General features: G+C 43.5%; 2 non-coding genes across 2 annotated transcripts; both read right to left on the reverse strand.

Annotated features, from left to right (window-relative positions):
* Window positions 1–3,743: 3,743 nt before the first annotated feature.
* Window positions 3,744–3,829, reverse strand: TRNAY-GUA (transfer RNA tyrosine (anticodon GUA)). Its single transcript is given in 2 exon segments — window positions 3,744–3,779; window positions 3,793–3,829. It is a non-coding gene; the product is annotated as a tRNA-Tyr (tRNA).
* A 3,620-nt stretch (window positions 3,830–7,449) lies between these two features.
* Window positions 7,450–7,535, reverse strand: TRNAY-GUA (transfer RNA tyrosine (anticodon GUA)). The gene is given in 2 exon segments: window positions 7,450–7,485; window positions 7,499–7,535. It is a non-coding gene; the product is annotated as a tRNA-Tyr (tRNA).
* Window positions 7,536–27,928: the final 20,393 nt, after the last annotated feature.

The following is a 27,928-nucleotide window of genomic DNA, read 5'->3' on the forward strand; positions in this document are numbered from 1 at the left end:
TTTGGTAATTCTTAAAATGCTACCAAAAAAAAAAGTGTCCTTCGAGCCGGATTTGAACCAGTGACCTAAGGATATCTGAATTTCCACTACAGTCCTCAGCTCTACCAACTGGGCTATCGAAGGCTCCTGGATTTGTACGCTATGAATAGCATATTTTTGTATCTCATCACAGAATGTTGTTCCTTCTGTTTTATAGATCTATTTCTCAAAGCAATATACAGTAAAATGTACCTCTAAACAAATCCCTGGCCCTTTCTATATTTGGTAAGTGAAAAAGGGAAACATTTTAAGAGAAAATTGAGAGTGAAAGTGCCTAAAATACATCCTGCAAATATAGCTGTATACTGCTGTCTTCGGATTTCTTGTATTGCCTATGTTTCTATTAAAATGGCATAATGAAGTAACAGTTGATACAGATGGGGCTTAATAGCCGCCGATTAACAGACTCGCCAGCCAGCAAGCTGCTGAAACACTAAATGCCCACTGCAAAGCTATACAATGTTGAATGTAAATCTTACGTAATTTGAGTTCATAATATATTCTGAACCATTGTACCTGCGTAGTACAAAAAGGACGCACAGTCGGAGAGGAGATTGCAACAACTATCTTTTTAACTGCTAACATTGAACTGGCTTCCTTTCGCCAGTCCTCCTCTCACTAACCCAATGTCACACTTAACACGCCCCCAACAGGGGGCCTTGGGCTTAAAAGCACAGGGGATCGTAACACCACCCCTGGAAAAATGTTCAAAACTCTGAATCAGCACTCTTCGACCCAGCGGCTTCCTTGTTACTTGTTGGGGTCTGGTGCCCATTTCACTGGTGCCACTACCTCCTAGCGGGTTACCCAACAGTCCACCTCGAGCTGCACCTCCACTGGGCGGGACCCAAAGGTTGTCCCGAGGCTCCCGGTGCTGCAGATCTGGTTCTAGTTCCGGCGGAGGTGATTCACAGTCCTCTCTCTCGACCAGGTGTTTGAACAAAGAGCTGTTTCTCGTGATCTCCTTGTCTTCGACCAACCTAATCCTCCTCTGGCTTTATGGTCTATTATAGAACCTCTCCACTCATTTGCCCACATTTTACCTTTGATAGTACTGGAACAAGGAAGGGGCGACCCTGGTGGCGTGGGCGATTTCGGGGGATCTTGGGCAAAACCAGGACTTTCGGGAGAGGCTTAGAAATTCATCAGAGAATCCTGGGCTCCCAAAACCAAGAAGGCCTACAGAGGTGCTTGGGATAAGTGGAGTAAATGGTGCATGGAGAGGGAAATACATCCTGTTCAAACAGATGTAGTCGATGTGGTGAAATTCCTGGTCAATCAGGCAGCTCAGGGTAGAGTATACTGGACTATTTACACATATCGTTCAGCGATTTCGGTAGGGCATGAAAACGTAGAAAGTCACCCCTTGGGCGAACATCCACTGGCGTGTAGAGTACTCAAAGGAATAAAAAGTATGATACCACCGGCTCTGAGATATTACCGTCTTTGGGACGTTAGTGGGGTGTTGAGATTGTTTGAGTCCTAGCCGGATAATGGCGGTCTGTCCAGGAAGGCTCTGTGGGCTAATCTGACTACCCTGCTCTGCTTAATATCGTGCAAAAGGGTCTCGGACATCAGGGCTCAGGAAGTGGACTGGAAATTGTTTTCGCCGACAGGCGTTCCCTTTCATATAACAAAGAGAACTAACACAGGGATCAGGACAGTCGATTATGCAGCATTTCCAGAAGGGCCCAAATTATGTCCAGTCAGTGGTTTGAAGCTGTATGAAAGTAACTCAACACAGTTCAGGTCCACAGTGGAATCACAATTGTGATAAGGAAACCCTTTATGGCAGTTTGGACAGCTACCTTGGCAAGATGGGTGAAGTGGTGCATGAGCCAAGCTGGCGTAGGTACAAGTCATTTCGGAGCACATTCGGTTAGGGGTGCCATGGCATCCACAGCATTCAGAATGGGGGCATGCCTAGCGGACATTTTGAAGGCAGGGGTTTGGTCCAACAAGTCGACTTTTAAGAACTTTTATTTTAGACCAATCGGCCAGGTGACTACGTTGGTAGTGAGTAAGCTTGGAACAAGCATAATCCGAGCCTACCCGTCTTGACATAGAATACTGATTTTCAATACATTTGTAATAGAAAGTCATGATTCTATTAAAGATACTGAGACAAAGGATTATCCCACCCTATCAATTGCGTAAATAGACTGGAATGACTGTGATCGGAATTACTGATTATAAGGAAGTTTGGAATTTAATTTCTGACATGTTCTTTTGCGATTGCCCACCCAGTTTATAGTGGAGTTTTTCATTGGTGCTGTTTGTGAATTGGCAGGTACAGAACCCAAGACGTCAAGTACATGAGGAGTAAAAGAGACGTGGTGGAGGTTTCCAGCGTTAACTGGTTGGGACGCAGTTATGGATCAGCGAAAGAAAGAGGCCGAAGGAAGGCAGACGATGTTATACTGGACTTTAGTGTATGATTGGTTACAAGAAGTCACATAAAAGAAGAACCAATTAAATACAAACTCATATATCGCTAAAATTCATGGGATTTGTAGTTTTAGCTGTTTCTTTTTATGGTTGTGTTTTTTAAAGTTGTTGGCTGCTCGAGAAGTAAAGAGTTGAGCATAATCTTTCGCCTCCATGACTTTAATAGAATCATGTCTTTCTATTACGAATGCATTGAAAATCTGTATTTATTGTGTAATTTGTGCAGATTTCAAGCCATCCCGCAAAAAACATAGTGGTATTTCAGTCCTGCGTTTTCATAGTGTTTACAAGCCTGTCACTTACCTGCTATGACTCCACTATTACTCTATCCCCCAACCCCCAATCCACCCATTACTCTCCAAACATTCACCTGTCGGTCTAACATTTGTAAACAATACAAGATAGAAAAGCATACTTATTCTGACATCAAGTGTTTAAAACAATGCACCTTCAAACACTGACTACATTTAATAAAAATTGCAATAACATATTTGATATTAAGCTGTGGTGGATATATAGATGATCTGCTGTGTATTTCTGCGATTTTTTAAATACGAAAACTTTCACATTACAAAAAAAAAAAGCCACTTAGAAATGCGGGGGGTTCAACCCGCGACCTCATTGCCACAAGTCATGCCCTCCACCTCCGAGCAACATCCGCGAAGCACAATAGTGCCTTCCTGAATAAAGGATTAATGCATGATCCGTGGAACCAGGCTACGTAGCTCTCTGTGTTTAACCCATTCCTTTTTTGCTCATTTCACCCACACTGGAATCGTGGCTTGTAAGTTATGTATTACAATACAACAAACATTAGGATTGCTTGGTTCTTTCTCAGTCGCTCTTTTCCCAGTACATAAATGCAGAATGCTAACTCTTTTACGCGGGACCGAGCCTCATCCTTTGAAACCCCAGGCAGCCTGCCTGCGCTGGGAACGTGTTTTTTCTGTTTAATCTGCGATGTTTTTCATGAAATAAGCATACAAAATAACGTGTTTGTATTTATAGGGGGTACTTCATTTCCAGAGAACAGGGTTTTTTTTATCAATAGGAGCCCAGCTGTATTTCTGCACGAGTTACTGGCGACCTCCCTACACATAATACAAAATGGCTGCCACGTCCACAGGAAACACATCATGTCTCTTCTGATTCTCTCGGTACTTCTACTACCCCAGCACCCCTCCCTCCACGTAAAGCACCCTGTTCTGTTGGTATAAGAATTTGGTAATTCTTAAAATGCTACCAAAAAAAAAATGTCCTTCGAGCCGGATTTGAACCAGCGACCTAAGGATATCTGAATTTCCACTACAGTCCTCCGCTCTACCAACTGAGCTATCGAAGGCTCCTGGCTTTATACGCTATGAATAGCATATTTTTGTATCTCATCACAGAATGTTGTTCCTTCTGTTTTATAAATCTATTTCTCAAAGCAATATACAGTAAAATGTACCTCTAAACAAATCCCTGGCCCTTTCTATATTTGGTAAGTGAAAAAGGGAAACATTTTAAGAGAAAATTGAGAGTGAAAGTGACTAAGATACATCCTGCAAATATAGCTGTATACTGCTGTCTTCGGATTTCTTGTATTGCCTATGTTTCTATTAAAATGGCATAATGAAGTAACAGTTGATACAGATGGGGCTTAATAGCCGCCGATTAACAGACTCGCCAGCCAGCAAGCTGCTGAAACACTAAATGCCCACTGCAAAGCTATACAATGTTGAATGTAAATCTTATGTAATTTGAGTTCATAATATATTCTGAACCATTGTACCTGCGTAGTACAAAAAGGACGCACAGTCGGAGAGGAGATTGCAACAACTATCTTTTTAACTGCTAACATTGAACTGGCTTCCTTTCGCCAGTCCTCCTCTCACTAACCCAATGTCACACTTAACACGCCCCCAACAGGGGGCCTTGGGCTTAAAAGCACAGGGGATCGTAACACCACCCCTGGAAAAATGTTCAAAACTCTGAATCAGCACTCTTCGACCCAGCGGCTTCCTTGTTACTTGTTGGGGTCTGGTGCCCATTTCACTGGTGCCACTACCTCCTAGCGGGTTACCCAACAGTCCACCTCGAGCTGCACCTCCACTGGGCGGGACCCAAAGGTTGTCCCGAGGCTCCCGGTGCTGCAGATCTGGTTCTAGTTCCGGCGGAGGTGATTCACAGTCCTCTCTCTCGACCAGGTGTTTGAACAAAGAGCTGTTTCTCGTGATCTCCTTGTCTTCGACCAACCTAATCCTCCTCTGGCTTTATGGTCTATTGTAGAACCTCTCCACTCATTTGCCCAGATTTTACCTTTGATAGTACTGGAACAAGGAAGGGGCGACCCTGGTGGCGTGGGCGATTTCGGGGGATCTTGGGCAAAACCAGGACTTTCGGGAGAGGCTTAGAAATTCATCAGAGAATCCTGGGCTCCCAAAACAAAGAAGGCCTACAGAGGTGCTTGGGATAAGTGGAGTAAATGGTGCATGGAGAGGGAAATACATCCTGTTCAAACAGATGTAGTCGATGTGGTGAAATTCCTGGTCAATCAGGCAGCTCAGGGTAGAGTATACTGGACTATTTACACATATCGTTCAGCGATTTCGGTAGGGCATGAAAACGTAGAAAGTCACCCCTTGGGCGAACATCCACTGGCGTGTAGAGTACTCAAAGGAATAAAAAGTATGATACCACCGGCTCTGAGATATTACCGTCTTTGGGACGTTAGTGGGGTGTTGAGATTGTTTGAGTCCTAGCCGGATAATGGCGGTCTGTCCAGGAAGGCTCTGTGGGCTAATCTGACTACCCTGCTCTGCTTAATATCGTGCAAAAGGGTCTAGGACATCAGGGCTCAGGAAGTGGACTGGAAATTGTTTTCGCCGACAGGCGTTCCCTTTCATATAACAAAGAGAACTAACACAGGGATCAGGACAGTCGATTATGCAGCATTTCCAGAAGGGCCCAAATTATGTCCAGTCAGTGGTTTGAAGCTGTATGAAAGTAACTCAACACAGTTCAGGTCCACAGTGGAATCACAATTGTGATAAGGAAACCCTTTATGGCAGTTTGGACAGCTACCTTGGCAAGATGGGTGAAGTGGTGCATGAGCCAAGCTGGCGTAGGTACAAGTCATTTCGGAGCACATTCGGTTAGGGGTGCCATGGCATCCACAGCATTCAGAATGGGGGCATGCCTAGCGGACATTTTGAAGGCAGGGGTTTGGTCCAACAAGTCGACTTTTAAGAACTTTTATTTTAGACCAATCGGCCAGGTGACTACGTTGGTAGTGAGTAAGCTTGGAACAAGCATAATCCGAGCCTACCCGTCTTGACATAGAATACTGATTTTCAATACATTTGTAATAGAAAGTCATGATTCTATTAAAGATACTGAGACAAAGGATTATCCCACCCTATCAATTGCGTAAATAGACTGGAATGACTGTGATCGGAATTACTGATTATAAGGAAGTTTGGAATTTAATTTCTGACATGTTCTTTTGCGATTGCCCACCCAGTTTATAGTGGAGTTTTTCATTGGTGCTGTTTGTGAATTGGCAGGTACAGAACCCAAGACGTCAAGTACATGAGGAGTAAAAGAGACGTGGTGGAGGTTTCCAGCGTTAACTGGTTGGGACGCAGTTATGGATCAGCGAAAGAAAGAGGCCGAAGGAAGGCAGATGATGTTATACTGGACTTTAGTGTATGATTGGTTACAAGAAGTCACATAAAAGAAGAACCAATTAAATACAAACTCATATATCGCTAAAATTCATGGGATTTGTAGTTTTAGCTGTTTCTTTTTATGGTTGTGTTTTTTAAAGTTGTTGGCTGCTCGAGAAGTAAAGAGTTGAGCATAATCTTTCGCCTCCATGACTTTAATAGAATCATGTCTTTCTATTACGAATGCATTGAAAATCTGTATTTATTGTGTAATTTGTGCAGATTTCAAGCCATCCCGCAAAAAACATAGTGGTATTTCAGTCCTGCGTTTTCATAGTGTTTACAAGCCTGTCACTTACCTGCTATGACTCCACTATTACTCTATCCCCCAACCCCCAATCCACCCATTACTCTCCAAACATTCACCTGTCGGTCTAACATTTGTAAACAATACAAGATAGAAAAGCATACTTATTCTGACATCAAGTGTTTAAAACAATGCACCTTCAAACACTGACTACATTTAATAAAAATTGCAATAACATATTTGATATTAAGCTGTGTTGGATATATAGATGATCTGCTGTGTATTTCTGCGATTTTTTAAATACGAAAACTTTCACATTACAAAAAAAAAAAGCCACTTAGAAATGCGGGGGGTTCAACCCGCGACCTCATTGCCACAAGTCATGCCCTCCACCTCCGAGCAACATCCGCGAAGCACAATAGTGCCTTCCTGAATAAAGGATTAATGCATGATCCGTGGAACCAGGCTACGTAGCTCTCTGTGTTTAACCCATTCCTTTTTTGCTCATTTCACCCACACTGGAATCGTGGCTTGTAAGTTATGTATTACAATACAACAAACATTAGGATTGCTTGGTTCTTTCTCAGTCGCTCTTTTCCCAGTACATAAATGCAGAATGCTAACTCTTTTACGCGGGACCGAGCCTCATCCTTTGAAACCCCAGGCAGCCTGCCTGCGCTGGGAACGTGTTTTTTCTGTTTAATCTGCGATGTTTTTCATGAAATAAGCATACAAAATAACGTGTTTGTATTTATAGGGGGTACTTCATTTCCAGAGAACAGGGTTTTTTTTATCAATAGGAGCCCAGCTGTATTTCTGCACGAGTTACTGGCGACCTCCCTACACATAATACAAAATGGCTGCCACGTCCACAGGAAACACATCATGTCTCTTCTGATTCTCTCGGTACTTCTACTACCCCAGCACCCCTCCCTCCACGTAAAGCACCCTGTTCTGTTGGTATAAGAATTTGGTAATTCTTAAAATGCTACCAAAAAAAAAATGTCCTTCGAGCCGGATTTGAACCAGCGACCTAAGGATATCTGAATTTCCACTACAGTCCTCCGCTCTACCAACTGAGCTATCGAAGGCTCCCGGCTTTGTACGCTATGAATAGCATATTTTTGTATCTCATCACAGAATGTTGTTCCTTCTGTTTTATAAATCTATTTCTCAAAGCAATATACAGTAAAATGTACCTCTAAACAAATCCCTGGCCCTTTCTATATTTGGTAAGTGAAAAAGGGAAACATTTTAAGAGAAAATTGAGAGTGAAAGTGACTAAGATACATCCTGCAAATATAGCTGTATACTGCTGTCTTCGGATTTCTTGTATTGCCTATGTTTCTTTTAAAATGGCATAATGAAGTAACAGTTGATACAGATGGGGCTTAATAGCCGCCGATTAACAGACTCGCCAGCCAGCAAGCTGCTGAAACACTAAATGCCCACTGCAAAGCTATACAATGTTGAATGTAAATCTTATGTAATTTGAGTTCATAATATATTCTGAACCATTGTACCTGCGTAGTACAAAAAGGACGCACAGTCGGAGAGGAGATTGCAACAACTATCTTTTTAACTGCTAACATTGAACTGGCTTCCTTTCGCCAGTCCTCCTCTCACTAACCCAATGTCACACTTAACACGCCCCCAACAGGGGGCCTTGGGCTTAAAAGCACAGGGGATCGTAACACCACCCCTGGAAAAATGTTCAAAACTCTGAATCAGCACTCTTCGACCCAGCGGCTTCCTTGTTACTTGTTGGGGTCTGGTGCCCATTTCACTGGTGCCACTACCTCCTAGCGGGTTACCCAACAGTCCACCTCGAGCTGCACCTCCACTGGGCGGGACCCAAAGGTTGTCCCGAGGCTCCCGGTGCTGCAGATCTGGTTCTAGTTCCGGCGGAGGTGATTCACAGTCCTCTCTCTCGACCAGGTGTTTGAACAAAGAGCTGTTTCTCGTGATCTCCTTGTCTTCGACCAACCTAATCCTCCTCTGGCTTTATGGTCTATTGTAGAACCTCTCCACTCATTTGCCCACATTTTACCTTTGATAGTACTGGAACAAGGAAGGGGCGACCCTGGTGGCGTGGGCGATTTCGGGGGATCTTGGGCAAAACCAGGACTTTCGGGAGAGGCTTAGAAATTCATCAGAGAATCCTGGGCTCCCAAAACAAAGAAGGCCTACAGAGGTGCTTGGGATAAGTGGAGTAAATGGTGCATGGAGAGGGAAATACATCCTGTTCAAACAGATGTAGTCGATGTGGTGAAATTCCTGGTCAATCAGGCAGCTCAGGGTAGAGTATACTGGACTATTTACACATATCGTTCAGCGATTTCGGTAGGGCATGAAAACGTAGAAAGTCACCCCTTGGGCGAACATCCACTGGCGTGTAGAGTACTCAAAGGAATAAAAAGTATGATACCACCGGCTCTGAGATATTACCGTCTTTGGGACGTTAGTGGGGTGTTGAGATTGTTTGAGTCCTAGCCGGATAATGGCGGTCTGTCCAGGAAGGCTCTGTGGGCTAATCTGACTACCCTGCTCTGCTAAATATCGTGCAAAAGGGTCTCGGACATCAGGGCTCAGGAAGTGGACTGGAAATTGTTTTCGCCGACAGGCGTTCCCTTTCATATAACAAAGAGAACTAACACAGGGATCAGGACAGTCGATTATGCAGCATTTCCAGAAGGGCCCAAATTATATCCAGTCAGTGGTTTGAAGCTGTATGAAAGTAACTCAACACAGTTCAGGTCCACAGTGGAATCACAATTGTGATAAGGAAACCCTTTATGGCAGTTTGGACAGCTACCTTGGCAAGATGGGTGAAGTGGTGCATGAGCCAAGCTGGCGTAGGTACAAGTCATTTCGGAGCACATTCGGTTAGGGGTGCCATGGCATCCACAGCATTCAGAATGGGGGCATGCCTAGCGGACATTTTGAAGGCAGGGGTTTGGTCCAACAAGTCGACTTTTAAGAACTTTTATTTTAGACCAATCGGCCAGGTGACTACGTTGGTAGTGAGTAAGCTTGGAACAAGCATAATCCGAGCCTACCCGTCTTGACATAGAATACTGATTTTCAATACATTTGTAATAGAAAGTCATGATTCTATTAAAGATACTGAGACAAAGGATTATCCCACCCTATCAATTGCGTAAATAGACTGGAATGACTGTGATCGGAATTACTGATTATAAGGAAGTTTGGAATTTAATTTCTGACATGTTCTTTTGCGATTGCCCACCCAGTTTATAGTGGAGTTTTTCATTGGTGCTGTTTGTGAATTGGCAGGTACAGAACCCAAGACGTCAAGTACATGAGGAGTAAAAGAGACGTGGTGGAGGTTTCCAGCGTTAACTGGTTGGGACGCAGTTATGGATCAGCGAAAGAAAGAGGCCGAAGGAAGGCAGACGATGTTATACTGGACTTTAGTGTATGATTGGTTACAAGAAGTCACATAAAAGAAGAACCAATTAAATACAAACTCATATATCGCTAAAATTCATGGGATTTGTAGTTTTAGCTGTTTCTTTTTATGGTTGTGTTTTTTAAAGTTGTTGGCTGCTCGAGAAGTAAAGAGTTGAGCATAATCTTTCGCCTCCATGACTTTAATAGAATCATGTCTTTCTATTACGAATGCATTGAAAATCTGTATTTATTGTGTAATTTGTGCAGATTTCAAGCCATCCCGCAAAAAACATAGTGGTATTTCAGTCCTGCGTTTTCATAGTGTTTACAAGCCTGTCACTTACCTGCTATGACTCCACTATTACTCTATCCCCCAACCCCCAATCCACCCATTACTCTCCAAACATTCACCTGTCGGTCTAACATGTGTAAACAATACAAGATAGAAAAGCATACTTATTCTGACATCAAGTGTTTAAAACAATGCACCTTCAAACACTGACTACATTTAATAAAAATTGCAATAACATATTTGATATTAAGCTGTGGTGGATATATAGATGATCTGCTGTGTATTTCTGCGATTTTTTAAATACGAAAACTTTCACATTACAAAAAAAAAAGCCACTTAGAAATGCGGGGGGTTCAACCCGCGACCTCATTGCCACAAGTCATGCCCTCCACCTCCGAGCAACATCCGCGAAGCACAATAGTGCCTTCCTGAATAAAGGATTAATGCATGATCCGTGGAACCAGGCTACGTAGCTCTCTGTGTTTAACCCATTCCTTTTTTGCTCATTTCACCTACACTGGAATCGTGGCTTGTAAGTTATGTATTACAATACAACAAACATTAGGATTGCTTGGTTCTTTCTCAGTTGCTCTTTTCCCAGTACATAAATGCAGAATGCTAACTCTTTTACGCGGGACCGAGCCTCATCCTTTGAAACCCCAGGCAGCCTGCCTGCTCTGGGAACGTGTTTTTTCTGTTTAATCTGCGATGTTTTTCATGAAATAAGCATACAAAATAACGTGTTTGTATTTATAGGGGGTACTTCATTTCCAGAGAACAGGGTTTTTTTTATCAATAGGAGCCCAGCTGTATTTCTGCACGAGTTACTGGCGACCTCCCTACACATAATACAAAATGGCTGCCACGTCCACAGGAAACACATCATGTCTCTTCTGATTCTCTCGGTACTTCTACTACCCCAGCACCCCTCCCTCCACGTAAAGCACCCTGATCTGTTGGTATAAGAATTTGGTAATTCTTAAAATGCTACCAAAAAAAAAATGTCCTTCGAGTCGGATTTGAACCAGCGACCTAAGGATATCTGAATTTCCACTACAGTCCTCCGCTCTACCAACTGAGCTATCGAAGGCTCCTGGCTTTGTACGCTATGAATAGCATATTTTTGTATCTCATCACAGAATGTTGTTCCTTCTGTTTTATAAATCTATTTCTCAAAGCAATATACAGTAAAATGTACCTCTAAACAAATCCCTGGCCCTTTCTATATTTGGTAAGTGAAAAAGGGAAACATTTTAAGAGAAAATTGAGAGTGAAAGTGACTAAGATACATCCTGCAAATATAGCTGTATACTGCTGTCTTCGGATTTCTTGTATTGCCTATGTTTCTATTAAAATGGCATAATGAAGTAACAGTTGATACAGATGGGGCTTAATAGCCGCCGATTAACAGACTCGCCAGCCAGCAAGCTGCTGAAACACTAAATGCCCACTGCAAAGCTATACAATGTTGAATGTAAATCTTATGTAATTTGAGTTCCTAATATATTCTGAACCATTGTACCTGCGTAGTACAAAAAGGACGCACAGTCGGAGAGGAGATTGCAACAACTATCTTTTTAACTGCTAACATTGAACTGGCTTCCTTTCGCCAGTCCTCCTCTCACTAACCCAATGTCACACTTAACACGCCCCCAACAGGGGGCCTTGGGCTTAAAAGCACAGGGGATCGTAACACCACCCCTGGAAAAATGTTCAAAACTCTGAATCAGCACTCTTCGACCCAGCGGCTTCCTTGTTACTTGTTGGGGTCTGGTGCCCATTTCACTGGTGCCACTACCTCCTAGCGGGTTACCCAACAGTCCACCTCGAGCTGCACCTCCACTGGGCGGGACCCAAAGGTTGTCCCGAGGCTCCCGGTGCTGCAGATCTGGTTCTAGTTCCGGCGGAGGTGATTCACAGTCCTCTCTCTCGACCAGGTGTTTGAACAAAGAGCTGTTTCTCGTGATCTCCTTGTCTTCGACCAACCTAATCCTCCTCTGGCTTTATGGTCTATTGTAGAACCTCTCCACTCATTTGCCCACATTTTACCTTCGATAATACTGGGACAAGGAAGGGGCGACCCTGGTGGCGTGGGCGATTTCGGGGGATCTTGGGCAAAACCAGGACTTTCGGGAGAGGCTTAGAAATTCATCAGAGAATCCTGGGCTCCCAAAACAAAGAAGGCCTACAGAGGTGCTTGGGATAAGTGGAGTAAATGATGCATGGAGATGGAAATACATCCTGTTCAAACAGATGTAGTCGATGTGGTGAAATTTCTGGTCAATCAGGCAGCTCAGGGTAGAGTATACTGGACTATTTACACATATCGTTCAGCGATTTCGGTAGGGCATGAAAACGTAGAAAGTCACCCCTTGGGCGAACATCCACTGGCGTGTAGAGTACTCAAAGGAATAAAAAGTATGATACCACCGGCTCTGAGATATTACCGTCTTTGGGACGTTAGTGGGGTGTTGAGATTGTTTGAGTCCTAGCCGGATAATGGCGGTCTGTCCAGGAAGGCTCTGTGGGCTAATCTGACTACCCTGCTCTGCTTAATATCGTGCAAAAGGGTCTCGGACATCAGGGCTCAGGAAGTGGACTGGAAATTGTTTTCGCCGACAGGCGTTCCCTTTCATATAACAAAGAGAACTAACACAGGGATCAGGACAGTCGATTATGCAGCATTTCCAGAAGGGCCCAAATTATGTCCAGTCAGTGGTTTGAAGCTGTATGAAAGTAACTCAACACAGTTCAGGTCCACAGTGGAATCACAATTGTGATAAGGAAACCCTTTATGGCAGTTTGGACAGCTACCTTGGCAAGATGGGTGAAGTGGTGCATGAGCCAAGCTGGCGTAGGTACAAGTCATTTCGGAGCACATTCGGTTAGGGGTGCCATGGCATCCACAGCATTCAGAATGGGGGCATGCCTAGCGGACATTTTGAAGGCAGGGGTTTGGTCCAACAAGTCGACTTTTAAGAACTTTTATTTTAGACCAATCGGCCAGGTGACTACGTTGGTAGTGAGTAAGCTTGGAACAAGCATAATCCGAGCCTACCCGTCTTGACATAGAATACTGATTTTCAATACATTTGTAATAGAAAGTCATGATTCTATTAAAGATACTGAGACAAAGGATTATCCCACCCTATCAATTGCGTAAATAGACTGGAATGACTGTGATCGGAATTACTGATTATAAGGAAGTTTGGAATTTAATTTCTGACATGTTCTTTTGCGATTGCCCACCCAGTTTATAGTGGAGTTTTTCATTGGTGCTGTTTGTGAATTGGCAGGTACAGAACCCAAGACGTCAAGTACATGAGGAGTAAAAGAGACGTGGTGGAGGTTTCCAGCGTTAACTGGTTGGGACGCAGTTATGGATCAGCGAAAGAAAGAGGCCGAAGGAAGGCAGATGATGTTATACTGGACTTTAGTGTATGATTGGTTACAAGAAGTCACATAAAAGAAGAACCAATTAAATACAAACTCATATATCGCTAAAATTCATGGGATTTGTAGTTTTAGCTGTTTCTTTTTATGGTTGTGTTTTTTAAAGTTGTTGGCTGCTCGAGAAGTAAAGAGTTGAGCATAATCTTTCGCCTCCATGACTTTAATAGAATCATGTCTTTCTATTACGAATGCATTGAAAATCTGTATTTATTGTGTAATTTGTGCAGATTTCAAGCCATCCCGCAAAAAACATAGTGGTATTTCAGTCCTGCGTTTTCATAGTGTTTACAAGCCTGTCACTTACCTGCTATGACTCCACTATTACTCTATCCCCCAACCCCCAATCCACCCATTACTCTCCAAACATTCACCTGTCGGTCTAACATTTGTAAACAATACAAGATAGAAAAGCATACTTATTCTGACATCAAGTGTTTAAAACAATGCACCTTCAAACACTGACTACATTTAATAAAAATTGCAATAACATATTTGATATTAAGCTGTGGTGGATATATAGATGATCTGCTGTGTATTTCTGCGATTTTTTAAATACGAAAACTTTCACATTACAAAAAAAAAAAGCCACTTAGAAATGCGGGGGGTTCAACCCGCGACCTCATTGCCACAAGTCATGCCCTCCACCTCCGAGCAACATCCGCGAAGCACAATAGTGCCTTCCTGAATAAAGGATTAATGCATGATCCGTGGAACCAGGCTACGTAGCTCTCTGTGTTTAACCCATTCCTTTTTTGCTCATTTCACCCACACTGGAATCGTGGCTTGTAAGGTATGTATTACAATACAACAAACATTGGGATTGCTTGGTTCTTTCTCAGTCGCTCTTTTCCCAGTACATAAATGCAGAATGCTAACTCTTTTACGCGGGACCGAGCCTCATCCTTTGAAACCCCAGGCAGCCTGCCTGCGCTGGGAACGTGTTCTTTCTGTTTAATCTGCGATGTTTTTCATGAAATAAGCATACAAAATAACGTGTTTGTATTTATAGTGGGTACTTCATTTCCAGAGAACAGGGTTTTTTTTATCAATAGGAGCCCAGCTGTATTTCTGCACGAGTTACTGGCGACCTCCCTACACATAATACAAAATGGCTGCCACGTCCACAGGAAACACATCATGTCTCTTCTGATTCTCTCGGTACTTCTACTACCCCAGCACCCCTCCCTCCACGTAAAGCACCCTGTTCTGTTGGTATAAGAATTTGGTAATTCTTAAAATGCTACCAAAAAAAAAATGTCCTTCGAGCCGGATTTGAACCAGCGACCTAAGGATATCTGAATTTCCACTACAGTCCTCCGCTCTACCAACTGGGCTATCGAAGGCTCCTGGCTTTGTACGCTATGAATAGCATATTTTTGTATCTCATCACAGAATGTTGTTCCTTCTGTTTTATAAATCTATTTCTCAAAGCAATATACAGTAAAATGTACCTCTAAACAATTCCCTGGCCCTTTCTATATTTGGTAAGTGAAAAAGGGAAACATTTTAAGAGAAAATTGAGAGTGAAAGTGCCTAAGATACATCCTGCAAATATAGCTGTATACTGCTGTCTTCGGATTTCTTGTATTGCCTATGTTTCTATTAAAATGGCATAATGAAGTAACAGTTGATACAGATGGGGCTTAATAGCCGCCGATTAACAGACTCGCCAGCCAGCAAGCTGCTGAAACACTAAATGCCCACTGCAAAGCTATACAATGTTGAATGTAAATCTTACGTAATTTGAGTTCATAATATATTCTGAACCATTGTACCTGCGTAGTACAAAAAGGACGCACAGTCGGAGAGGAGATTGCAACAACTATCTTTTTAACTGCTAACATTGAACTGGCTTCCTTTCGCCAGTCCTCCTCTCACTAACCCAATGTCACACTTAACACGCCCCCAACAGGGGGCCTTGGGCTTAAAAGCACAGGGGATCGTAACACCACCCCTGGAAAAATGTTCAAAACTCTGAATCAGCACTCTTCGACCCAGCGGCTTCCTTGTTACTTGTTGGGGTCTGGTGCCCATTTCACTGGTGCCACTACCTCCTAGCGCAGTGATGGGCAACCTTTTTGGCGTGGTGTGTCAAAAATCGGCAAAAGATCGAGCATAACTCGCGTGGTGTGTCACTTCGACAAAAAACATAATTTTGCGCAATTTATAGTAGTTTAAACTACAAAAATGTATAATTGCAATATATAATTGTATTTAATAAACCAAAAACAAATTATTTAACATACCTGCTTAGTAACTTCTTTGTTCATCAGTCGATTTCGTATGTTGCCCTTGATATTATTGAACTTATTTGGGGTGCCGTGAACCAGGGCTGTGGAGTCGGCTGCTTCCAGCTCCACGTCCTCATCAACATGCCACTCCAGCCCGCCCCTGCTATGAATATTCCTAGTTACGTGAGGGCGAAGATTATGAATATTCAGCCCTGCCGTGAACTGAGATAAGTGAGGGGGAGGGCAAATTCTTTAACTAACCTGCCTATTAGTGACTTTTTTGTTGCTGAATTTCATTGGCTAAATCTTCAATTGAAGGTTGGTATTTTGTACACTTCAGGCCCAAGCAAGCGCTAGTAACCTCATCTGTCAATCTGTTTCTTTTGTTGGTTTTGATATTATTAAATGCTGAGAATAAGGTCTCACAAAAGTACGTAGAAGGAAAAATTGTGAGTAAAGCTGTTGCTATATTTGTCAGGGTGCTAAAAGTGTCTGGTAGTCTGTTCCAGGCACTCCAAATTTCCTGTTCGTAGTGGCACTCATCTTTATTCTCCAAGCGGCCCCTTTCCAGATTCTCAAGCTTTGACCTCAAGTCGACAAACACCTGAGCCCAGATGCTGTCTTGAAATTCTGCAAGCTGCATCTCCAAATCATCTATTTGCATCCATTGGAAACCATTTAATTCCAAACTATTGTAGACTACTACATCAGGATACTTAATTATTTTCATGGTCTGTTCTAGGCTTCTAAATTGACTAAATCTATCAGTAAACTGGTCAAGTAACGAGTCTAAAACATGCTGGTACTTCATATGCAAGAGTTCCACTTCATTTCGTACAGCTGCACTGGCCTTCTCAAAATGCTTTTGTACTCGAGGAAAATACTTATACGTTTTAGTTTCTACATCTCGCTTGAAAATTTTTACTTTACTTTCAAAAGCTTTTATGTATCCAAACATAACATCAATACTTTTGCCAAAACCTTGTAACTTTAAGTTCAGTTCATTAACATGAACAGAGAGATCTGTAAAAAACATCAGGGTGTTGACCCACTTATCATCATTGAGCTGAGGAAAGTTTCTCAGACCCTTCTCTTCAAGAAATATCTTAATTTCTTCAAAGCACTCCACAAAGCGCTCAAGAACCTTGCCTCGGCTCAGCCATCTTACATTATTGTACATCAGCAGTCCACTGTAGGTGGAATCAACCTCCTGTAAAAGTGCTGAAAATTCTCGTTTGTGAAGGGGGCGAGCAGCTATTAAATTAACTATTTTTGTAACAACTGACATTAAGTCATTTAAGTCAGTGAATCCTGCCTTGGCACATAAAGCCTCCTGATGGATAATACAATGAAAAGGCACAATCGGATGTCCAATAGCATCTGTAAACAATTTCACAAATCCAATTTTTTTCCCCACCATGTTTGGGGCACCATCTGTCGTCACTGACACAACTTTAGATATATCAATGCTTAGGTCGCAGAATGTTTGCATAACAACCTTACATATTTCGCTTCCTGATGTACTTGTTGGCACTGATACTAACTTTATCAACTCTTCTCTCATTGTGTGACCATCAGAATATCGACCAATAATGGCCAACTGAGCATGCGATGTGACATCAGTAGTTTCATCAAGAGAGATGGAAAAATATTTACAATTCCTTATGTCTCTCTTTAATTGATGTTGTACGTTTGTGTTCAGTCTCATTATTCGGTCTTTTATGATGTTTCTACTGAGTGGTAACTCAGATATTCTCTTAATAATTGCATCTTTATTCTGCATATCGTGAAATAGAACTGGCGCACATCTTAGGAGAGTTTCTTTAATAAATTCTCCCTCATTAAGCGCTTTTGCATGCTGAGCTATGGAGTGAGCAATGCTCAAACTTGCAGAGTTTAAATTTGTAGAGCCTTTTATAAATTTAAGGATGGAGTTAGATTGGCTCTTATAAAGGTGTAGCTTCATGGAAATGTATTCCCTCCTTTCATCCTCACTTTTTTCCAAGAGCTGGGAATGATTAGTTTCAAAATGTCTATTTATATTCCACGTTCTGCTTACTACCGTTTCAGTACATAGAACGCAAAATGATCTGCCATTTTTTTCTATAATGCCATACATCTCGCTCCATGTCTCTTGAAAGGGTCGGCCACTGGTACTACCACTCCCTTTACTTAACCTTTGTTTTTTATTTTTTGGGTGCTCCATCAGTCGGCCAGTGACAGCAGATAGAATTATAGATAGCTTGTTAGGCTAGTTAACCCCTAATTGGCTAACACAACCTCCCCCTCACTTATCTCAGTTATTGTGGGCAATTACAAGTCCATGGCACCCCAATAGTTGTTGCTAATGGCGCTCACAGTTCCCCCCGGCACTCCGCTGTTCCCTGCTGTGGTGCGGTCGTAACCGGAAGTCCCAGGAGTAGACTCTCTGTGCCGGAGTTCAGGCCTACAGACAAAAGGGGTTGAAACTTTTATTACTACATGACTACAACTCCCAGCATGCCTGTATACAGCCTACGGCTCTGCAGCTACGCCAAATCTAAAACTCCCAGCATGTTGCACTTGACTATATATAGGGGGACCTTTTCTTACAAGTGTAAATTGCAATCAGGGGAGTGCCAGCATTAGATGCGGTTGGGTCCCCTGCATGCAACTGTAAACATCTGCAAGGAGTGTGAAATTAAAGAGTAAAAGTAGGCACAATCCCCTTCACTCGTCACTTTTAAGCTCCGTTTTGCAAAAACAGTAAACGCAGCTTGAAAATGATGCTTTGCAGGCGACTTTTATTAACAGATTCCTATGGAATCCGCCTGCTCATTAGCATGTGCAAATGTAAAACGGATTCTAAAGGAATCCAATGGTTTTATGCCTGCATGAAAATATCATGCAGGCCTAAATAAAACTGGGTGCTCATCCAAGACGGGGGGGGGGGGAGGGAGTAAAGCAGGAATGCAAAACTCCCTCTGTGCCCCTGCAACGCATTGGAAGGGCAAGAAAATGAGCTGAAGGTCCAAATGGAAGCGTGAAAGCAATGCCGCCTGCTTTTGGGTTTTCATTTTGCAAAAACCACTCAGTGTGAAATCACACCATAATATGTAAGCTACAAGTTACAGGGGGGGGGCAGAAGGGAGATGGTCGTGCAGCCTGGCTCCCCTCTGGTGCCCAGTGCACCCGACAGCCTCCCGCGGGCGCCGTATTGGCCACCCCCCTGGCACCAAAAGCTGCCTCTGCTACTGGCCACAACTGTACACTCATTTAGCCAGGCAACCCGGTGTAGCATGAATCCGTCTTTCCAAGTCTCCAGTGAGCTAAAGACTTGGTTGAGACTCTCCCAGGGGCCATCCACCCAAGACCAGGTCAATGGGCTGTGTTCGTGCTGGTAGAGAGACTCCCAGACCCCCCTTTGATTTTCATGTCCATTACAGCTGGGCTTGTTAGAAACCAGATGTGTAACTTCAAACTATTTAATGAATACGCTGATCAATTTCCCACTCCATTCATTGATCTTGAAACCGACGAACAGGTGTCCAGCCGTATTTTTACTATTCTTAAATGGTAATTCACAAGGGATCAGCATGAACACTCTTTGTAACTATTATATTTAATTAATCATTTACACTACAACCAACATCAAAGGTCCTTGTTGCTTATTTCCCAAATGAAGTGCAGGTTCTTGCATTTGAGAATGTCCAACATAAGCTCGATGTTTCCCTGCAAAAAAGCAATGTTTGTAACTTTTAAGCCTGTTCTTAAATGACTACTTCAATAGTCTACTTTGGCTTAGCACCCACTAATATAGTAGTATGGTTATGGTGCAACATGCGTGTAGTTTTGGCTCAGCAGCAGTTCAGCTGAGCCAAAACTACAACGCCCAGCATGCCCTGATAGGTTTGGGGTCTGCAGCAGACCCCAAACCTAAGTAGCATTATTGCTAATAATATATAAAAAATATAATCTTTCCCCACTTTCCTTCCCCTGCTTACCGTGAAGGTCAGTCTGGCAGCGACTGAATTGCAGCCTGACTGGAGAGAGGAGCGCACTGTTCCCGCGCTCCTCTCCTGCGGGTCCTCCCTAACGTCCTTGCCGTGCTGGAGAGAGGCGCGCACTGTTCCCGCGTTCCTGTCCTGCGGGTCCTCGCTAACGTCTTTGCCGTGCTGGAGAGAGGCGCGCACTGTTCCCGCGTTCCTGTCCTGCGGGTCCTCGCTAACGTCCTCGCCGTGCTGGAGAGAGGCGCGCACTGTTTCCGCGCTCCTCTCGCCGTGCTGATGACGTGTGTGCGCCAGCCCCTGCGCTCAGAAAGGGGCTGGGCTGGGCTTCACTGTCAGGCGGCGGCGATACAGTAAGTGAGTGTGGGTGGGGGTGATCACACGTCCCGCCCCCCCGCCCCTCCAGCACAGATTCTTTCATCCTCGGCGGCCGTGCAGGAGCCGAGGATGAATCGCATGAAATCCAGCGCGTGTCACCCCAAATGGCTACGCGTGTCAGCACTGACACGCGTGTCATAGGTTCGCCATCACTGTCCTAGCGGGTTACCCAACAGTCCACCTCGAGCTGCACCTCCACTGGGCGGGACCCAAAGGTTGTCCCGAGGCTCCCGGTGCTGCAGATCTGGTTCTAGTTCCGGCGGAGGTGATTCACAGTCCTCTCTCTCGACCAGGTGTTTGAACAAAGAGCTGTTTCTCGTGATCTCCTTGTCTTCGACCAACCTAATCCTCCTCTGGCTTTATGGTCTATTGTAGAACCTCTCCACTCATTTGCCCACATTTTACCTTTGATAGTACTGGGACAAGGAAGGGGCGACCCTGGTGGCGTGGGCGATTTCGGGGGATCTTGGGCAAAACCAGGACTTTCGGGAGAGGCTTAGAAATTCATCAGAGAATCCTGGGCTCCCAAAACCAAGAAGGCCTACAGAGGTGCTTGGGATAAGTGGAGTAAATGGTGCATGGAGAGGGAAATACATCCTGTTCAAACAGATGTAGTCGATGTGGTGAAATTCCTGGTCAATCAGGCAGCTCAGGGTAGAGTATACTGGACTATTTACACATATCGTTCAGCGATTTCGGTAGGGCATGAAAACGTAGAAAGTCACCCCTTGGGCGAACATCCAATGGCGTGTAGAGTACTCAAAGGAATAAAAAGTATGATACCACCGGCTCGGAGATATCACCGTCTTTGGGACGTTAGTGGGGTGTTGAGATTGTTTGAGTCCTGGCCGGATAATGGCGGTCTGTCCAGGAAGGCTCTGTGGGCTAATCTGACTACCCTGCTCTGCTTAATATCGTGCAAAAGGGTCTCGGACATCAGGGCTCAGGAAGTGGACTGGAAATTGTTTTCGCCGACAGGCGTTCCCTTTCATATAACAAAGAGAACTAACACAGGGATCAGGACAGTCGATTATGCAGCATTTCCAGAAGGGCCCAAATTATGTCCAGTCAGTGGTTTGAAGCTGTATGAAAGTAACTCAACACAGTTCAGGTCCACAGTGGAATCACAATTGTGATAAGGAAACCCTTTATGGCAGTTTGGACAGCTACCTTGGCAAGATGGGTGAAGTGGTGCATGAGCCAAGCTGGCGTAGGTACAAGTCATTTCGGAGCACATTCGGTTAGGGGTGCCATGGCATCCACAGCATTCAGAATGGGGGCATGCCTAGCGGACATTTTGAAGGCAGGGGTTTGGTCCAACAAGTCGACTTTTAAGAACTTTTATTTTAGACCAATCGGCCAGGTGACTACGTTGGTAGTGAGTAAGCTTGGAACAAGCATAATCCGAGCCTACCCGTCTTGACATAGAATACTGATTTTCAATACATTTGTAATAGAAAGTCATGATTCTATTAAAGATACTGAGACAAAGGATTATCCCACCCTATCAATTGCGTAAATAGACTGGAATGACTGTGATCGGAATTACTGATTATAAGGAATTTGGAATTTAATTTCTGACATGTTCTTTTGCGATTGCCCACCCAGTTTATAGTGGAGTTTTTCATTGGTGCTGTTTGTGAATTGGCAGGTACAGAACCCAAGACGTCAAGTACATGAGGAGTAAAAGAGACGTGGTGGAGGTTTCCAGCGTTAACTGGTTGGGACGCAGTTATGGATCAGCGAAAGAAAGAGGCCGAAGGAAGGCAGACGATGTTATACTGGACTTTAGTGTATGATTGGTTACAAGAAGTCACATAAAAGAAGAACCAATTAAATACAAACTCATATATCGCTAAAATTCATGGGATTTGTAGTTTTAGCTGTTTCTTTTTATGGTTGTGTTTTTTAAAGTTGTTGGCTGCTCGAGAAGTAAAGAGTTGAGCATAATCTTTCGCCTCCATGACTTTAATAGAATCATGTCTTTCTATTACGAATGCATTGAAAATCTGTATTTATTGTGTAATTTGTGCAGATTTCAAGCCATCCCGCAAAAAACATAGTGGTATTTCAGTCCTGCGTTTTCATAGTGTTTACAAGCCTGTCACTTACCTGCCATGACTCCACTATTACTCTATCCCCCCAACCCCCAATCCACCCATTACTCTCCACACATTCACCTGTCGGTCTAACATTTGTAAACAATACAAGATAGAAAAGCATACTTATTCTGACATCAAGTGTTTAAAACAATGCACCTTCAAACACTGACTACATTTAATAAAAATTGCAATAACATATTTGATATTAAGCTGTGGTGGATATATAGATGATCTGCTGTGTATTTCTGCGATTTTTTAAATACGAAAACTTTCACATTACAAAAAAAAAAGCCACTTAGAAATGCGGGGGGTTCAACCCGCGACCTCATTGCCACAAGTCATGCCCTCCACCTCCGAGCAACATCCGCGAAGCACAATAGTGCCTTCCTGAATAAAGGATTAATGCATGATCCGTGGAACCAGGCTACGTAGCTCTCTGTGTTTAACCCATTCCTTTTTTGCTCATTTCACCCACACTGGAATCGTGGCTTGTAAGGTATGTGTTACAATACAACAAACATTGGGATTGCTTGGTTCTTTCTCAGTCGCTCTTTTCCCAGTACATAAATGCAGAATGCTAACTCTTTTACGCGGGACCGAGCCTCATCCTTTGAAACCCCAGGCAGCCTGCCTGCGCTGGGAACGTGTTTTTTCTGTTTAATCTGCGATGTTTTTCATGAAATAAGCATACAAAATAACGTGTTTGTATTTATAGGGGGTACTTCATTTCCAGAGAACAGTGTTTTTTTTTTTATCAATAGGAGCCCAGCTGTATTTCTGCACGAGTTACTGGCGACCTCCCTACACATAATACAAAATGGCTGCCACGTCCACAGGAAACACATCATGTCTCTTCTGATTCTCTCGGTACTTCTACTACCCCAGCACCCCTCCCTCCACGTAAAGCACCCTGTTCTGTTGGTATAAGAATTTGGTAATTCTTAAAATGCTACCAAAAAAAAAAATGTCCTTCAAGCCGGATTTGAACCAGCGACCTAAGTATATCTGAATTTCCACTACAGTCCTCCACTCTACCAACTGAGCTATCAAAGGCTCCTGCCTTTGTACACTATCAATAGCATATTTTTGTATCTCACCACAGAATGTTGTTCCTTCTGTTTTATAAATCTATTTCTCAAAGCAATATACAGTAAAATGTACCTCTAAACAAATCCCTGGCCCTTTCTATATTTGGTAAGTGAAAAAGGGAAACATTTTAAGAGAAAATTGAGAGTGAAAGTGACTAAGATACATCCTGCAAATATAGCTGTATACTGCTGTCTTCGGATTTCTTGTATTGCCTATGTTTCTATTAAAATGGCATAATGAAGTAACAGTTGATACAGATGGGGCTTAATAGCCACCGATTAACAGACTCGCCATCCAGCAAGCTGCTGAAACACTAAATGCCCACTGCAAAGCTATACAATGTTGAATGTAAATCTTACGTAATTTGAGTTCATAATATATTCTGAACCATTGTACCTGCGTAGTACAAAAAGGACGCACAGTCGGAGAGGAGATTGCAACAACTATCTTTTTAACTGCTAACATTGAACTGGCTTCCTTTCGCCAGTCCTCCTCTCACTAACCCAATGTCACACTTAACACGCCCCCAACAGGGGGCCTTGGGCTTAAAAGCACAGGGGATCGTAACACCACCCCTGGACAAATGTTCAAAACTCTGAATCAGCACTCTTCGACCCAGCGGCTTCCTTGTTACTTGTTGGGGTCTGGTGCCCATTTCACTGGTGCCACTACCTCCTAGCGGGTTACCCAACAGTCCACCTCGAGCTGCACCTCCACTGGGCGGGACCCAAAGGTTATCCCGAGGCTCCCGGTGCTGCAGATCTGGTTCTAGTTCCGGCGGAGGTGATTCACAGTCCTCTCTCTCGACCAGGTGTTTGAACAAAGAGCTGTTTCTCGTGATCTCCTTGTCTTCGACCAACCTAATCCTCCTCTGGCTTTATGGTCTATTGTAGAACCTCTCCACTCATTTGCCCACATTTTACCTTTGATAGTACTGGAACAAGGAAGGGGCGACCCTGGTGGCGTGGGCGATTTCGGGGGATCTTGGGCAAAACCAGGACTTTCGGGAGAGGCTTAGAAATTCATCAGAGAATCCTGGGCTCCCAAAACCAAGAAGGCCTACAGAGGTGCTTGGGATAAGTGGAGTAAATGGTGCATGGAGAGGGAAATACATCCTGTTCAAACAGATGTAGTCGATGTGGTGAAATTCCTGGTCAATCAGGCAGCTCAGGGTAGAGTATACTGGACTATTTACACATATCGTTCAGCTATTTCGGTAGGGCATGAAAACGTAGAAAGTCACCCCTTGGGCGAACATCCACTGGCGTGTAGAGTATTCAAAGGAATAAAAAGTATGATACCACCGGCTCTGAGATATTACCGTCTTTGGGACGTTAGTGGGGTGTTGAGATTGTTTGAGTCCTAGCCGGATAATGGCGGTCTGTCCAGGAAGGCTCTGTGGGCTAATCTGACTACCCTGCTCTGCTTAATATCGTGCAAAAGGGTCTCGGACATCAGGGCTCAGGAAGTGGACTGGAAATTGTTTTCGCCGACAGGCGTTCCCTTTCATATAACAAAGAGAACTAACACAGGGATCAGGACAGTCGATTATGCAGCATTTCCAGAAGGGCCCAAATTATGTCCAGTCAGTGGTTTGAAGCTGTATGAAAGTAACTCAACACAGTTCAGGTCCACAGTGGAATCACAATTGTGATAAGGAAACCCTTTATGGCAGTTTGGACAGCTACCTTGGCAAGATGGGTGAAGTGGTGCATGAGCCAAGCTGGCGTAGGTACAAGTCATTTCGGAGCACATTCGGTTAGGGGTGCCATGGCATCCACAGCATTCAGAATGGGGGCATGCCTAGCGGACATTTTGAAGGCAGGGGTTTGGTCCAACAAGTCGACTTTTAAGAACTTTTATTTTAGACCAATCGGCCAGGTGACTACGTTGGTAGTGAGTAAGCTTGGAACAAGCATAATCCGAGCCTACCCGTCTTGACATAGAATACTGATTTTCAATACATTTGTAATAGAAAGTCATGATTCTATTAAAGATACTGAGACAAAGGATTATCCCACCCTATCAATTGCGTAAATAGACTGGAATGACTGTGATCGGAATTACTGATTATAAGGAAGTTTGGAATTTAATTTCTGACATGTTCTTTTGCGATTGCCCACCCAGTTTATAGTGGAGTTTTTCATTGGTGCTGTTTGTGAATTGGCAGGTACAGAACCCAAGACGTCAAGTACATGAGGAGTAAAAGAGACGTGGTGGAGGTTTCCAGCGTTAACTGGTTGGGACGCAGTTATGGATCAGCGAAAGAAAGAGGCCGAAGGAAGGCAGACGATGTTATACTGGACTTTAGTGTATGATTGGTTACAAGAAGTCACATAAAAGAAGAACCAATTAAATACAAACTCATATATCGCTAAAATTCATGGGATTTGTAGTTTTAGCTGTTTCTTTTTATGGTTGTGTTTTTTAAAGTTGTTGGCTGCTCGAGAAGTAAAGAGTTGAGCATAATCTTTCGCCTCCATGACTTTAATAGAATCATGTCTTTCTATTACGAATGCATTGAAAATCTGTATTTATTGTGTAATTTGTGCAGATTTCAAGCCATCCCGCAAAAAACATAGTGGTATTTCAGTCCTGCGTTTTCATAGTGTTTACAAGCCTGTCACTTACCTGCTATGACTCCACTATTACTCTATCCCCCAACCCCCAATCCACCCATTACTCTCCAAACATTCACCTGTCGGTCTAACATTTGTAAACAATACAAGATAGAAAAGCATACTTATTCTGACATCAAGTGTTTAAAACAATGCACCTTCAAACACTGACTACATTTAATAAAAATTGCAATAACATATTTGATATTAAGCTGTGGTGGATATATAGATGATCTGCTGTGTATTTCTGCGATTTTTTAAATACGAAAACTTTCACATTACAAAAAAAAAAAGCCACTTAGAAATGCGGGGGGTTCAACCCGCGACCTCATTGCCACAAGTCATGCCCTCCACCTCCGAGCAACATCCGCGAAGCACAATAGTGCCTTCCTGAATAAAGGATTAATGCATGATCCGTGGAACCAGGCTACGTAGCTCTCTGTGTTTAACCCATTCCTTTTTTGCTCATTTCACCCACACTGGAATCGTGGCTTGTAAGGTATGTATTACAATACAACAAACATTGGGATTGCTTGGTTCTTTCTCAGTCGCTCTTTTCCCAGTACATAAATGCAGAATGCTAACTCTTTTACGCGGGACCGAGCCTCATCCTTTGAAACCCCAGGCAGCCTGCCTGCGCTGGGAACGTGTTCTTTCTGTTTAATCTGCGATGTTTTTCATGAAATAAGCATACAAAATAACGTGTTTGTATTTATAGTGGGTACTTCATTTCCAGAGAACAGGGTTTTTTTTATCAATAGGAGCCCAGCTGTATTTCTGCACGAGTTACTGGCGACCTCCCTACACATAATACAAAATGGCTGCCACGTCCACAGGAAACACATCATGTCTCTTCTGATTCTCTCGGTACTTCTACTACCCCAGCACCCCTCCCTCCACGTAAAGCACCCTGTTCTGTTGGTATAAGAATTTGGTAATTCTTAAAATGCTACCAAAAAAAAAATGTCCTTCGAGCCGGATTTGAACCAGCGACCTAAGGATATCTGAATTTCCACTACAGTCCTCCGCTCTACCAACTGGGCTATCGAAGGCTCCTGGCTTTGTACGCTATGAATAGCATATTTTTGTATCTCATCACAGAATGTTGTTCCTTCTGTTTTATAAATCTATTTCTCAAAGCAATATACAGTAAAATGTACCTCTAAACAATTCCCTGGCCCTTTCTATATTTGGTAAGTGAAAAAGGGAAACATTTTAAGAGAAAATTGAGAGTGAAAGTGCCTAAGATACATCCTGCAAATATAGCTGTATACTGCTGTCTTCGGATTTCTTGTATTGCCTATGTTTCTATTAAAATGGCATAATGAAGTAACAGTTGATACAGATGGGGCTTAATAGCCGCCGATTAACAGACTCGCCAGCCAGCAAGCTGCTGAAACACTAAATGCCCACTGCAAAGCTATACAATGTTGAATGTAAATCTTACGTAATTTGAGTTCATAATATATTCTGAACCATTGTACCTGCGTAGTACAAAAAGGACGCACAGTCGGAGAGGAGATTGCAACAACTATCTTTTTAACTGCTAACATTGAACTGGCTTCCTTTCGCCAGTCCTCCTCTCACTAACCCAATGTCACACTTAACACGCCCCCAACAGGGGGCCTTGGGCTTAAAAGCACAGGGGATCGTAACACCACCCCTGGAAAAATGTTCAAAACTCTGAATCAGCACTCTTCGACCCAGCGGCTTCCTTGTTACTTGTTGGGGTCTGGTGCCCATTTCACTGGTGCCACTACCTCCTAGCGGGTTACCCAACAGTCCACCTCGAGCTGCACCTCCACTGGGCGGGACCCAAAGGTTGTCCCGAGGCTCCCGGTGCTGCAGATCTGGTTCTAGTTCCGGCGGAGGTGATTCACAGTCCTCTCTCTCGACCAGGTGTTTGAACAAAGAGCTGTTT

Source organism: Ambystoma mexicanum (genome assembly GCF_040938575.1).
Source record: "Ambystoma mexicanum isolate Mex_15411 chromosome 12 unlocalized genomic scaffold, UKY_AmexF1_1 Mex_chr12_unloc.2, whole genome shotgun sequence".
Taxonomy (NCBI): domain Eukaryota; kingdom Metazoa; phylum Chordata; class Amphibia; order Caudata; family Ambystomatidae; genus Ambystoma; species Ambystoma mexicanum.